The sequence below is a fragment of the Cebus imitator genome, unplaced genomic scaffold (assembly GCF_001604975.1).
Source record: "Cebus imitator isolate Cc_AM_T3 unplaced genomic scaffold, Cebus_imitator-1.0 Scaffold305, whole genome shotgun sequence".
Classification (NCBI taxonomy): domain Eukaryota; kingdom Metazoa; phylum Chordata; class Mammalia; order Primates; family Cebidae; genus Cebus; species Cebus imitator.
Genome location: NW_016107620.1, coordinates 719069 through 732154, shown reverse-complemented (window position 1 = coordinate 732154; position 13086 = coordinate 719069).

The following is a 13086-nucleotide window of genomic DNA, read 5'->3' as shown; positions in this document are numbered from 1 at the left end:
TCTGCCACTGCAACCCTATAGGAGACTGAACTCACACACCAAGCATTATTTCCACTACAACTAGAATCTGAGAAAGCAATCATATAAAGATGCTCTGTAACCATGGAACTCAAATAAAACCTTTACCCTGAAAGCATCAAGAGCTGAATTAGACTACAATAAACTATAAACTTTAAAGTCATATGCTTAAGGGGAAAAAGAGAAATTTCAAAATTAACACAGTGAAATCAAAAATAAAATCAAGAAAAAATAGAAGAAATATTCTACCCAAATGAGAAGGAACAAGAAAAATAATTCTGGTAGTATGACGAAAGGGGATTCTATAACTCCCCCCAAAAATCAAACTAGCCCTGTGGCAATGGAGTCAAATCAAGATGAAATATTTGAAATACCAGATAAAGAATCCAAAAGGTTGACTATTAAGCTACTCAAGAAAACACCAGAGAAATGTGAAAACCAACATAAAGAAAGCAAAAAACAAAAACAAAAAAACAAAAAACAAAAAACAATTTAAGTGTGAATAAAAAGTTTTCTAAAGAGATTGATATCTTAAGGAAAACCAATCAGAAGTTCTGGAAATGTAAGACCTATTTAGGGAATTATAAAATACAGTGGAAAGAAGGTTCAAGCTTGAAAACAAGACTTTTGAAATAATCCAATCAGAGAAAAATAAAAGAAAAAAGAATCAAAATAAATAAAGTCTCCACAAATATAGAATTATCTAAAATGACCAAACCTAAGAATAATTGGTGTTCCGAAGATAAAAGAGGAAGCTAAAAGTTTGAACAACGTTTTTGAGGTAATTATTGAGAAAAACTTCCATGACCTTGCTGGAGACTTAAATATTCAAATAGAAGAAGCTCAAAGAACTCCTGGGAGATTTACTGCAGAAAGGTCATCACCAAGGCATATTGTCATTAGGCTATCTAAAGTCAACACTGAAGAAAAAATTCTAAGAGCAGTGAGACAAAAGCATCGGGTAAACTATAAAGGAAAACTCATCAGACTATCAGCAGACTTCTCAACAGAAACTTTATAAGCTAGAAGGAACTGGGGTCCTATCCTTAGATTCCTTAAACAGAATAACTGTCAGCCAATAAATTTGTAGCCAGCAAAACTAAGTTTTGTAAATGAAGGAATAATAAAATCATTTCCAGTCAAACAAATGCCAAGGAAATTTGTTACTATCAGTCCAGTAGTACAAGAAATGCTAAAAGAAGCACTAAATCTTTAAACAAAAGCTTGATATGTACCAAAATAGAACCTCTTGAAAGCATAAAACTGAAAAAGCCTATAAAACAATAACAAAACAACAGAAGACAATGTATCTAGGTGCATTAGTCTGATTTCATATTGCTATAAAAAATTGCTCAAGACTGGGTAATTTATAAGGGAAAGACATTTAATTGACTCCCAGTTCAGCATGGCTGAGGAAGCCTTAGTAAACTTACAATCATGGCAAAGGATGAAAAGGAAGCAAGGCCCCATCTTCACAAGGTGCCAGGAAGAAGTGCTGAGTGAAGAGGGAAGAATCCCTTATAAAACCTCAGATCTCATGAGAACTCACTTACATCATGAGAACAGCATGGGGGAAACTGCCCCAAAGAGCCAATTGCCTCCACCTGGTCTCTCCCTTGACATTGGGGATTATGGGAATTATAATTCAAGATGAGATTTGGGTAGGGACACAAAGCCTAACTATATCATTCTGCTCCTGGCTCCTCCCAAATCTTATGTCCCTTTCATGTTTCAAAACCAATCATCCCTTCACAAAGTCTTGATTCATTCCAGGAGTAACACAAATGTCCAAGTCCAAAGTCTCATCTGACACAAGGCAAGTCCGTTCTGCCTATGAGCCTGTAAAATCAGAAGAAAGTTAGTTACTTCCTAGATACAATGGAGGTACAGGCATTGGGTAAATAGTCATTCCAAATGGGAGAAACTGGCCAAAACAAAGGGGCTACAGGCCCCATAGAAGTCTGAATTCCACCAGGGGAGTCAAAGATTAAAGCTCTGAAATAATCTCCTTTGATTCTGTGTCTCACATCCAGGTTACACTGATGCAAGAGGTGGGCTCCCACAGTCTTGGGCAGCTCTGCCCCTGTGGCTTTGCAGAGAACAGCCCCCATTCCAGCTTGTTTCATGGACTGACATTGAGTGTCTGTGGTTAGTGGGGCTGGTGGTAGACTACACTTCTGCATGCTGGCAGGGCAAGTAAAGCAAAACCCTCCCACACAGACACACACCAACAAAGTTATATGGGGGGATGCTGTGGGCTTTGTAGAAGCTGCAGTATCAGAAGGGAACATGTGGTCTGCTGCATGGATGTAGAGACCACTTTGCTGGAGCTCTCTATTGGTCAGGCACAGTCCACTGTTGCAGGAGTTACGGTGTTTGCCTCCAGGTCACCCAAGACTTCCCTGTAAGCAGGCATGGCCAGATTTTGGCCCTGTGAGAGGTCAGCAGACCAAGGAGTGCTCTAGGTTGGACCAGCCCCATCTGATGTGCAAGATTGCCCTGCAGAGACACGGTCTGACAGTTCCCCTAGAGAGATGATGGTCATCCTGGAGAGATGGCCATCTCTAATCAGGATCCACTAGAGATGCTACCATGCCACACCCTATGGGCTTCACATCAGCTAGCTGCTGCCCCACCACTTACCTGAGCAGCTTTCCCTGCCACCTTAATTGTCTGTGGTGGTCAAGGGATCCCATCCTTTTAGGGTTCCGAAGGCCTGTTTTGAGAGTAGGTTGCTCCTTTACAGTTAAACTCACCCAGTCTGCTAAAGTTGTTGTGGTTGAAAAATGAGTTCCTGTGTGCAGTGACCAATGGGGGGTTCCCAGTTTTCTTCCCCTTCAGCCCAGCTTCTGTGTCTTCCCTCTACCCACTCTTAGTACCTTTCCTCTGAATATCTTTTAAAACCATGCCAAGCAGTCTCAGTCCTTCCATGGGAACTGTTCCACTTGTCTGCATCTAGCCAGTCATTTTGCTTTTCCCTAGTAATTGTTGTATGAATCTGGAAGCTTCAATGTTAGGTACATGTAAAATTGGAATTGTAATATCTTCTTGTTGGATTGATCCTTTTATCATTCTATAATGATCTCTTTTTATTTTATTACTGCCGTTGCTTTGAAGTCTGTTTTATCTGATATAAGAATAGCTACTCCTGCTTGTTTTCAGTTTTTATTTTTATTTGCATGGAATATCTTCCACCCCTTTACCTTGAGTTTATATGAATGCTTACATTTTAGGTGAGTATCTTGAAGACAGCAGATATTTTGTTTTGATTCTTTATCCATTCTGCCAATCTGTATCATTTAAGTTGGGCAATTGCTGTATTCATATTAATTGTTACCTAGTAATATGGTTAGGTTTGTGTTCCCACCCAAATCTCATCTTGAGTTATAATTTGCATAATCACCAAATATCAAGGGAGAGATGACATGGAAGTTATTGAATCATGGGGCACCTTCCCCCATGCTGTTCTTGTGATAGCGAGTGAGCTCTCATGAGATCTGATGGTTTTATAAGGGGCTCTTCTCCCTTTGCTCACCACTCTCCTTCTTTCTGCCTTGTGAAGAAGGTGTCTTGCTTCCTCTTTGCCTTCTGTCATGATTATAAGTTTTCTGAGGCCTCCCCAGCTGTGATGAACTGTGAGTCAATTAAATCTATTTTCTTTATAAATTACCCAGTCTCAGGCAGTTGCATGTAGCAGTATGAACATGGACAAATACAGTAAATTGAAACTACAGGGAGTAGGGTGTTGCTATAAAAATACACAAAAATGTGGACACAAATTTGGAACTGGGTAACAGGCAGAGGATGGAACAGTTTGGAGGGCTCAGAAAAAGAAAGGCGTGGGAAGGGTGAGAAGGTTTAGAACTTCCTAGAGACTTGTTAAATGGTTTCGACCAAAATGCTGATAGTGATATAAATAATGAAGTCTGGGCTGAGGTGGTTTTGGATGGAGAAGATGAAACTCTTACTAAGCTTTAGCAAAGAGACTGCTAAAGTGCATTTTGCTCCTGCCCTTGACATCTGTGGAACTTTGAACTTGATCAAAATAGTCTGAAATTGAGATCCACCACTAACCACCATGGCAGATGCAGCCTTGGTGGGCACAGAGCCAGCAAGCCCAGCCCCCAGATGAAGCACATCTTCATGCTAAAACTGCACAGAGAACAGTGGATCCTCTTACAACCTGAGTGATCACAACTGCTTGCATGTCACAGAAAGGACACCCAGACGAGTGCCAGCCAGTACTCCAACCCAAACCAACATCACCTTCAGTGCAACAGTGAACACAGGCTCCAGAAGGAGCCCCCTGCTTCCCCCAGAGATTTCTTGCCTCCCCTCTCCCACTGTGGTGAATGCCTGTAGGGAGGCAGGCATCCCTGTATTTACTAGCACTCTACTGCAGCTGCTGCAACTCTCCCCGTCTTCCAGTATAGTGGACTCCAAAACTCAAGGAGACAGATAACAATGTCTGCAACTGACACAAATCCTCCAGTTAGAGCAAGCAGTCCAGTAGTTGAGAGCTGATCACTGGCCCGCAAAATCTCCAAGAAATGAAATCAGTTAGCTGAATCCACTTATGACACAATCAAACCCTCAAGGTCATCAAACAGCATAAAAGAAAAAAATTTATAGGTCAACAATCTCAAAGATAGAAGTAAATAAACCCGCAAAGATGAGAAAGAACAGTGTAAGAAATACATATAAACACTAATTTTAAATGTAGATGGAATAAATGCTCCAATTTAAAGACACAGAGTGGCAAGCTGGATAAAGAATCGAGACCCATTGGTGTGATATCTTCAAGAGACCCATCTAACAGGCAATGACACACAGAGGCTCAAAATAAAAAAAAATAAAGAAAAGTCTACGAAGCAAATGGAAAACAGAAAAATGCAGAATTTGTAATCCTACTTTCTGACAAAATAGACTTTACATCAACAAAAATCAAAAAGGACAAAGAACAAAATTGCATAGTGATAAAAGGTTAAATTCAACAAGAAGAGTTAACTATTCTAAATACATATGGACTGAAACACAGGGACGCTCACATCCATAAACCAAGTTATGAGAGGATCTCACACAGTAATAGTGGGAAACTTTAACAACCCAGTGACAATATTAAACAGATAAGACAGAAAATTAGCAAAGATATTCAGACCTAAACTGGATCAGATGAACCTTACAGGTACCTATGAAACTTTTTACCTAAAAACAACAGAATATTAATTCTTTCATTGCCACATAGAACATATGTTAAAATCTATCACGTAATTGGAAGTAAAACACTCCTCAGTAAATGGAAAAGAACTGAAATCCTATCAGAGTCTCTTAGACCACAGCATAATCAAATTAGAAATCAAGACTAAGAAATTTACTCAAAATCCTACAATTACTTGGAAATTGAATAACCTGCTCTTAAATGACTTTTAGACAAATAAAAAATTAGGGCAGAAATTTTTGAAAATAACGAAGACCAAGATACACCATACCAAAATCTCTGGGACAAAGCAAAGGCAGTGTTGAGAGGGAAATTTACAATGTTAAATCTCCACATCAAAGAGTTAGAAAGATTTCACGTTAACAACCTAACATCACAATTAAAAGAGCTAGGGAACAAGAGCAAACAAATCTCAAAGCTAGCAGAAGACAAGAAATAACTGAAATCAGAGCTGATCTGAAAGAGCTAGAGACACACAAAAAAATTCCAAAGATCAGTGAATCCACATGCTGGTGTTTTTTTNAAAAGATACATAGACTACTAGCTAGACTAACAAAGAAGAAAAAATACAGAAGATTCAAATAAACACAATAGGAAATGACAAGGGGTATATTACCACGGACCTCATAGAAATACAACCATCAGAGAATATTATGAACACCTCCATATGCATAAACTAAAAAATACAGACAAAATAGATAAATTATTGGATATGTACACCCTCCCAGGAATGAACCAATAAGAAAAAGAATCCCTGACGAGATCAATAACAAGCTCTAAAATTGAGTCAGTAATAAATAGCCTCCCAACCAAAAAAAAAAAAAGCCCAGGACCAGATCAATTCATGGCTGAATTTTTACAGAAGTGCAAATAAGAGCGGGTACCACTAGGGCTGCAAATATTCCATAAAATTGAGAAGGGACTCCTCCCTAAGTCATTCTATGAAGATAGCATCATCCTGATATCCAAACTTGGTAGAGATACTACCAAAAAGAAAAACTTCAGGTCAATATCCTGAACATATGAACATAGATACAATAATTCTCAACAAAATACTAGCAAACTGAATCCAGCAACACATCAAGAAGCCTATCCACCACAATCAAGTAGGCTTTATCCCTGGCATGCAAGATTTATACAACATATGCCAATCAATTTATGTGATTTAGCACGTAAACAGAACTAAATACAAAAATCACATAATTATCTCACTAGATACAGAAAAGGCTTTCAATAAAATTCAACATGATTTATATTAAAAACTCTCAATAAAGTAGGTATGGAAGAAACATACCTAAAAATTATAAGAGCCGCATATGACAGACCCATAGCTAACATCATACTGAATGAGCAAAAGCTGGAAGCATTTCCCTTGAAAACAAGCACAAGACAAGGATGCCCTCTCTCATCACTCCTATTAAACATAGTATTGGAAAGTCTTGCCCAGGGAAATCAAGCAAATGAAAGAAACTATCCCTGTTTGCAGGTGAAATAATCCTATAAGTAGAGAGCCCCATAGCTTAAGTTTAAGTTTCTTAAACTGATAAACAACTTCAGCAAAGTCAGAAAATACAAAACTAATGTGTAAAAATTAATAACATTCCTATATACTCACAACAATCAAGTCAAGATCCAAATCAGGAATCTATTCTTATTCACAATTGTTACAAAAAAAATAAAATAAAATACCTAGGAATACAGCTAACTAGGGGGGTGAAAGATCTCTACAAGTAGGACTACAAAACATAGCTTCTTGAAGTAAGAGATGACACAAACAAATGAAAAAAAAAACATTCCATGCTTATGAATAAGAAGAATCAATATTATAAAAATCAATATACTCCCCAAAGCAATTTATAAATTCAACAATATTTCTATCAAACTCCCTCTGACATTCTTCGCAGAACTAGAAAACACCATTTTAAAATTCATATAGAACCACAAAAATGCCAGCATAGCCAAGGTAATCCTAAACAAACAAAAACAGACACACAGACCAATAGAACAGAATAAATAACCAAGAGATAAAACTGCACACTTACAACTATGTGATCTTTGACAAACCTGACAAAACCATGCAATGGGAAAGGGATTTTGTATTCAGTAAATGGTGCTGGGATAACTGGCTAGCCATATGCAGAAGATTGAAACTGGACTCCTTCCTTACACCATATACAAAAATTAACTCAAAGTGGATTACATACTTAAATGAAAAACCTAAAAATATAAAAATCCTGGAAGATAACTTAGGCAATACCATTCAAGATATGGGCACAGGCAAAGATTTTACAATGAAGTCTTCAAAAGCAATTGCAAGAAAAGCAAAAATTGACAAATGGGATCTGATTAAACCGAAGAGCTTCTGCACAGCAAAATAAACTATTAACAGAGTAAGCAGACAACCTACAGAATGGTAGAAAATTTTTGCAAACTATGCATCCAACAAAGGTCTAATATCCAGCATCTATAAGGAAGTTAAACAAATTTACAAACAGAAACCTCATAAAACTTGTGGCCAAAGTACATCAAGGAGACTTTGCAAAAGAAGACATACATATGGCCAGTAATCACATGGAAAAAGTTCAACATCACTGATCATTAGTGAAATACAAATCAAAACCACAATGAGATACCATCTCACACCAGTAACAGTGGCGATTATTAAAAACCCAAAAAATAACAGATACTGCCATATGTATACAGTGTTGTTTGGAGCATAAATTTGTTCAACCATTGTGGAAGACAGTGTGGCAATTCCTCAAAGACTTAAAGACAGAAATAACATTCAACCCAGCAACCTCATTACTGTGTATATACCCAAAGGAGTATAAATCTTTCTATTATAATGACACATGCACACATATGTTCATTGCAACACTATTCACAGTAGCAAGGAGATAAAATCAACCTAAGTGCTCATAAATGATAAACTGCATAAAACTAATGTGGTACATATACACCATGGGATATTATTCAGCCGTAAAAGAATGAGTTCATGTTCATTGCAGGGACATGGATGGAGCCGGAGGCCATTATCCTCAGGAAACAAATGCAGGAACAGAAGACCAAATGCCACATGTTCTCATTTAGAAGTGAGAGCTAAATTATGAGAACGTGTGAACACATAAAAAGGAACAAAACACAATGGGGTTTTTCAGAGGGTGAAATAACAAGCAGTGAGATTGAATCAGTAATAAAATATTACCAACCAAAAAAGCCCAGGGCCAGATAGAGTCAAAGCTGAATCCTACCAGATGTTCCAAGAGGAATTGGTATCAATACTACTAAATCTATTCCAAAAGATTAAGAAAGATGGAATCCTTCCTAATTAATTCTATGAAGCCAGTATCACTCTGAGACCAAAATCAGGAGAGTATATAACAAAATAAGAAAACTAAAGATTATAAATCATTCTATTATAAGGACACATGCACACGAATGTTCATTGCAGCAAAGTTGACAATAGCAAAGACTTGGAACCAACCCAAATGCCCATCGATGATAGACTGGACAGGGAAAATGTGGCACATATACACCATGGAATACTATGCAGCCATCAAAAACGATGAGTTCGTGTCCTTTGTAGGGACATGGATGAACTTGGAAACTATCATTCTCAGCAAACTGGCACAAGAACAGAAAATCAAACACCACATGTTCTCACTCATAGGTGGGTGTTGAACAACTAGAACACATGGACACAGGGAGGACAGCATCACACACTGGGGTCTGTCAGAGGGAACTAGGGGAGGGACAGTGGAGGGTGGGGAATTGGGGAAGGATAACATGGGGAGAAATGCCAGATATAGGTGATGGGGAGGAAGGCAGCAAACCACATTTCCATGTATGTACCTATGCAACAATCCTGCATGTTCTTCACATGTAACCCAAAACCTAAAACACAATAAAATATATATATTTAAAAAAAAAGAAAACTAGAGACCAACATCTTTGATGAACATAGATGCAAATTCAGAATGAGGAGGGTAAAGGGGAGGTGTGGGATAAAAACACACATATTGAACCACATAGTACACTATTCAGGTGATGGGTACACGACAGCCTCAGAATTCACCAATATGTAATTCACCCATGTAAACAAAAAACAGTTGTAGCACAAAAGCTATTGAAATAAAAAAATTAAAAAGAGCAAAGTAAATAAATGTTAGTTAATTATTATTATTTTTAAGTGAAATAAATAGCCTGAGTGTAAGATACAGTTGAAGAAAGCAAAGCTTTAGGCTTCAAAGTGGAAAAGTATAGCTCTGATTACCTTAATTTTAAGGTAGATGGTATTGATGATGAACTTAACCACAAGGAGGTAAGAGGGAGAATTTACAAAAAAGAAAAAAAGAGCATGGGATAATAAGTGAAGACAGAAATATTACCAGAATGATTTACACATACTTGGTTTCAGGAGTCAGGGCAAAGAGAAGTGAAGGCAGCAGGAGGTTATTCTTGGCCTTACCTCTTCTCTTTAGCATTTGTAGAGGAAGAATGATAGCCCCCTTCTGCCTCTGGCACTGGAGTAGTAAAGTTACAGGAGGAACAATGTGAAATTCCAAGCAAACTACTCCTCTGATTTTGAAATGTGGATTGCTATTCAGATAAAGTTACTATTCTCTGAATGAACAATTCAAGTATCTAGGACAACACTTGCATTCAGCAAGTATCTTAAGTGCTATCCTGATTTAATTTGTTATTCTTATTGTTATTACTACAATAAATCACTTGAAATGATTCTTGTAGTTGGAACAAGCAAGTATACTTTATCTAACTTAAAAAGGATGGGAAATTTATGATCAAAAGGATAAATATTTTAAGTTGTACGAAGAATCATTGTGAAAAAAGTTTAAAAGAAAAAGCATGGATCAAAGTGTTCTTTACATATGCTGTTTTTATTCATCTGAAAATTAACACATGTTGGGAAGATACCCTTAAAGTCACTTCTGTATGTTTATCATCTGGCTTGTGTTTAATTAAATAAAAATCAGATTACCCATTTTATTTTGAGCTGCAAGATGTTGATGTTGTCTCCAAAGTCTCTGGGTACTTCCTAAGAATGACACCCTTCATTTTGGTATTTGTGGTCAAGGAGAACAAAAGGAAAATTTTCAGGGTCCTAAATGATAACTAAAAAAATTAAAATTATACCTGATAATGAGTAAATTTTTGTAGGAGTCACCAGAAAATAAAGTTTGATACGGTTTTAAACAAATATCAGAAATTAACTAGGGCAGCCAAGACCAGATCCATAATTGTTGGAGCCCAGTGCAAAATGAAAATGTGGGGTATCTTATTAAAAATGTATTAAGAGTTTCAACACAGCAACAGCACAGCATTAAAGAAAGCTCACGGTCCTGATGGTAAAGCCCCATGCAAATACACAGACTGTAAGCTTACAAAGCCAACCCTGGGGGAAAATTAGTCATAACAAAGACTTCATTTTCAACCTTTTATTATTAAACAATTATTTAATTATAGCACAGTAATTTGCAAAGATGAGAGGTCCCATGTGCCCTGTGATAGTCTGTTCTCATACTGCTAATAAAGACCTTCGTGAAACTTGGTAATTTATAAATGAAAGAGGTTTAATTGACTCACTGCTCAGCATGGCTGAGGAGGCCTCACAATCATGGTGGAGAGCAAAGGAGGAACGAAGTCATGTCTTACATTGGTGTCAGGCAAGAGAGCATGTGCGGTATGTATTGAGACTTTTTCACTATTATGGGAACAACATGGAAAAAACCTACCCTCTTGATTCAATTACCTTCTAGCAGGTACCTCCCATAACACATGGGGATTATGAGAGCTACAATTCAAGATGAGATTTGAGTGAGGACACAGCCACCGTATCATACCCTTTATTTGGTTTCCTGTAATGGTTATATATTACAGAATTGTAGTACACAATCAAAACCTGGATATTCACATTGATACAACAAATTTATATGGTTCAAGTAACCATCACTGCAAACAAGACACGGAAATATTCCATTACCACCAAGGTCTATCTTGTGCTCCTTTTTGAAGTCACATCTTCCTCCCTGCTTACCATTGTCCCTAAGCCCTGACAACCTCTAATTTATTTTCCATGTTCATAATTTTGTCATTTCACAAATGGTATATGCATAGAATCATATTGCCTTAGTTGGAGCAGCTTTAATAAAATAGTATAGATTGGGTGGCTTAAACAGCAAATATTTATTTCTCATGGTTCTGGAGCCTGGAAATTTGACATCAGTATGTCAGCATGGTCAGGTTCTGGCGAGGGCCTTCTTTTTGTCTAGAGAGAAATATTTCAAGTATGTTTCTCTTTTTATAAGGGTGACAATTTAATCATGAGGATTCCACCCTCGTGACCTAATTAGGTCTCAGAGGCCTCACCTCCAAATTTCATCACATTGAGGTTTAGAGTTTTAACATATACTTTTGGGGAGGGGCACAAACATTCAGTCCAAAGCACATATGTTATGTAATCTTTCAAAATTTGCTTTCTTCACTCGTTGCAATTCTTGGAAGAGTCATCAAAATTTTGCATATTTCAATAGTCTATTCATTTATATGACTAAGTACTATTCTCTTTTATGGATATACAATGGTTCTATGGTTTGTTTAGCAATGCACCCTAATTCAGAAGAACATCTGAATTTTTCCCAGTTTTGGGGTACTATAAATGAAGCTGCAATGAACAGGTTCTGTGTAGACATAAGTTATCATTTCTTTAGAATACATTTTCAAGAGTGTAATTACTGGATCATATGCTAAGTGAATGTTTAGTTGTACAAGAAACCACCATACAAATTTCCAGAGTGGCTGTGACATTTTACATTTCTACCAGCCATATATGAAAGATCTAGTTTCTTCACATATGAGGCAGCGTTGGAGTGAGGTATATATCTATATATATATCTATATCTATCTCCAGAATATATATACTATTCTTGAGAATGCAGGCTGTGCCTTACATCATGTCCCCACTCCCACTACTGGTGAAATCCTTGAAGTACAAATTCATTCATGGGGGTTTAATTGCATTGCATTAGAGAATGGGAAGAGAGTATCAAGCAGTACTTCCAAAATTGCCAAAAGAAACATAAAATCAAATGGCAAGGACTAAACAGGCCAATTAAATCTAATTTTTTTCATACTTAAGGAATAATGAAATTTTAGGAAAAATGTTATGTGAAAAAGGCTCTAATTTAATTAATCTGATCATTGGCTCTTCACCTTCTTTTACCTAGAGTCACAGACTTATTGTATAAAACAAGAAATAAAAATTTAAAAGCTTGATCTATTAATGGGGAAAATATAGTTCAATGTTTCCTTTGAAAGCTCAAATTATACATGCATTTAAATACTTCCCAGTTTTTCTTTAATTAATTCATCAATGTATTCATTTCACAGATTGCTATTGAATATCTTTAATATACCAAAACCTGCAAGGTGCTAGACATGCAAAGTAAATGCAAAGTCTTTCTCAAGAAATTTAATAAAACACTGGAGAAATAGACACTTAGAACATTTACAAATCACCATGAATGGAACAATGTACAATAGTGTTGTGGGACAGGAAGTTTTGAGATACTTCCACAGAGAGGATGATACTCAAAGTGGGTGTTGAAGAATGCAAAGAGTTTCTGGGGATAAATGAGAACATAATAAGTAGAAGGAAGACCACAAGAAGTATGGCATTGCAACAGTAACTGACCTAGGGCTATGCTGTTCTTAGACTAGGAGATGTAGCTAGGGAAGTAGGATTATTGTTGTTAATATCCATCCTTATATGGCATATTTTGCTTACATTTTGTCTTTGAATTTCAATAACAGCCTGGTTATTCTTACAAACA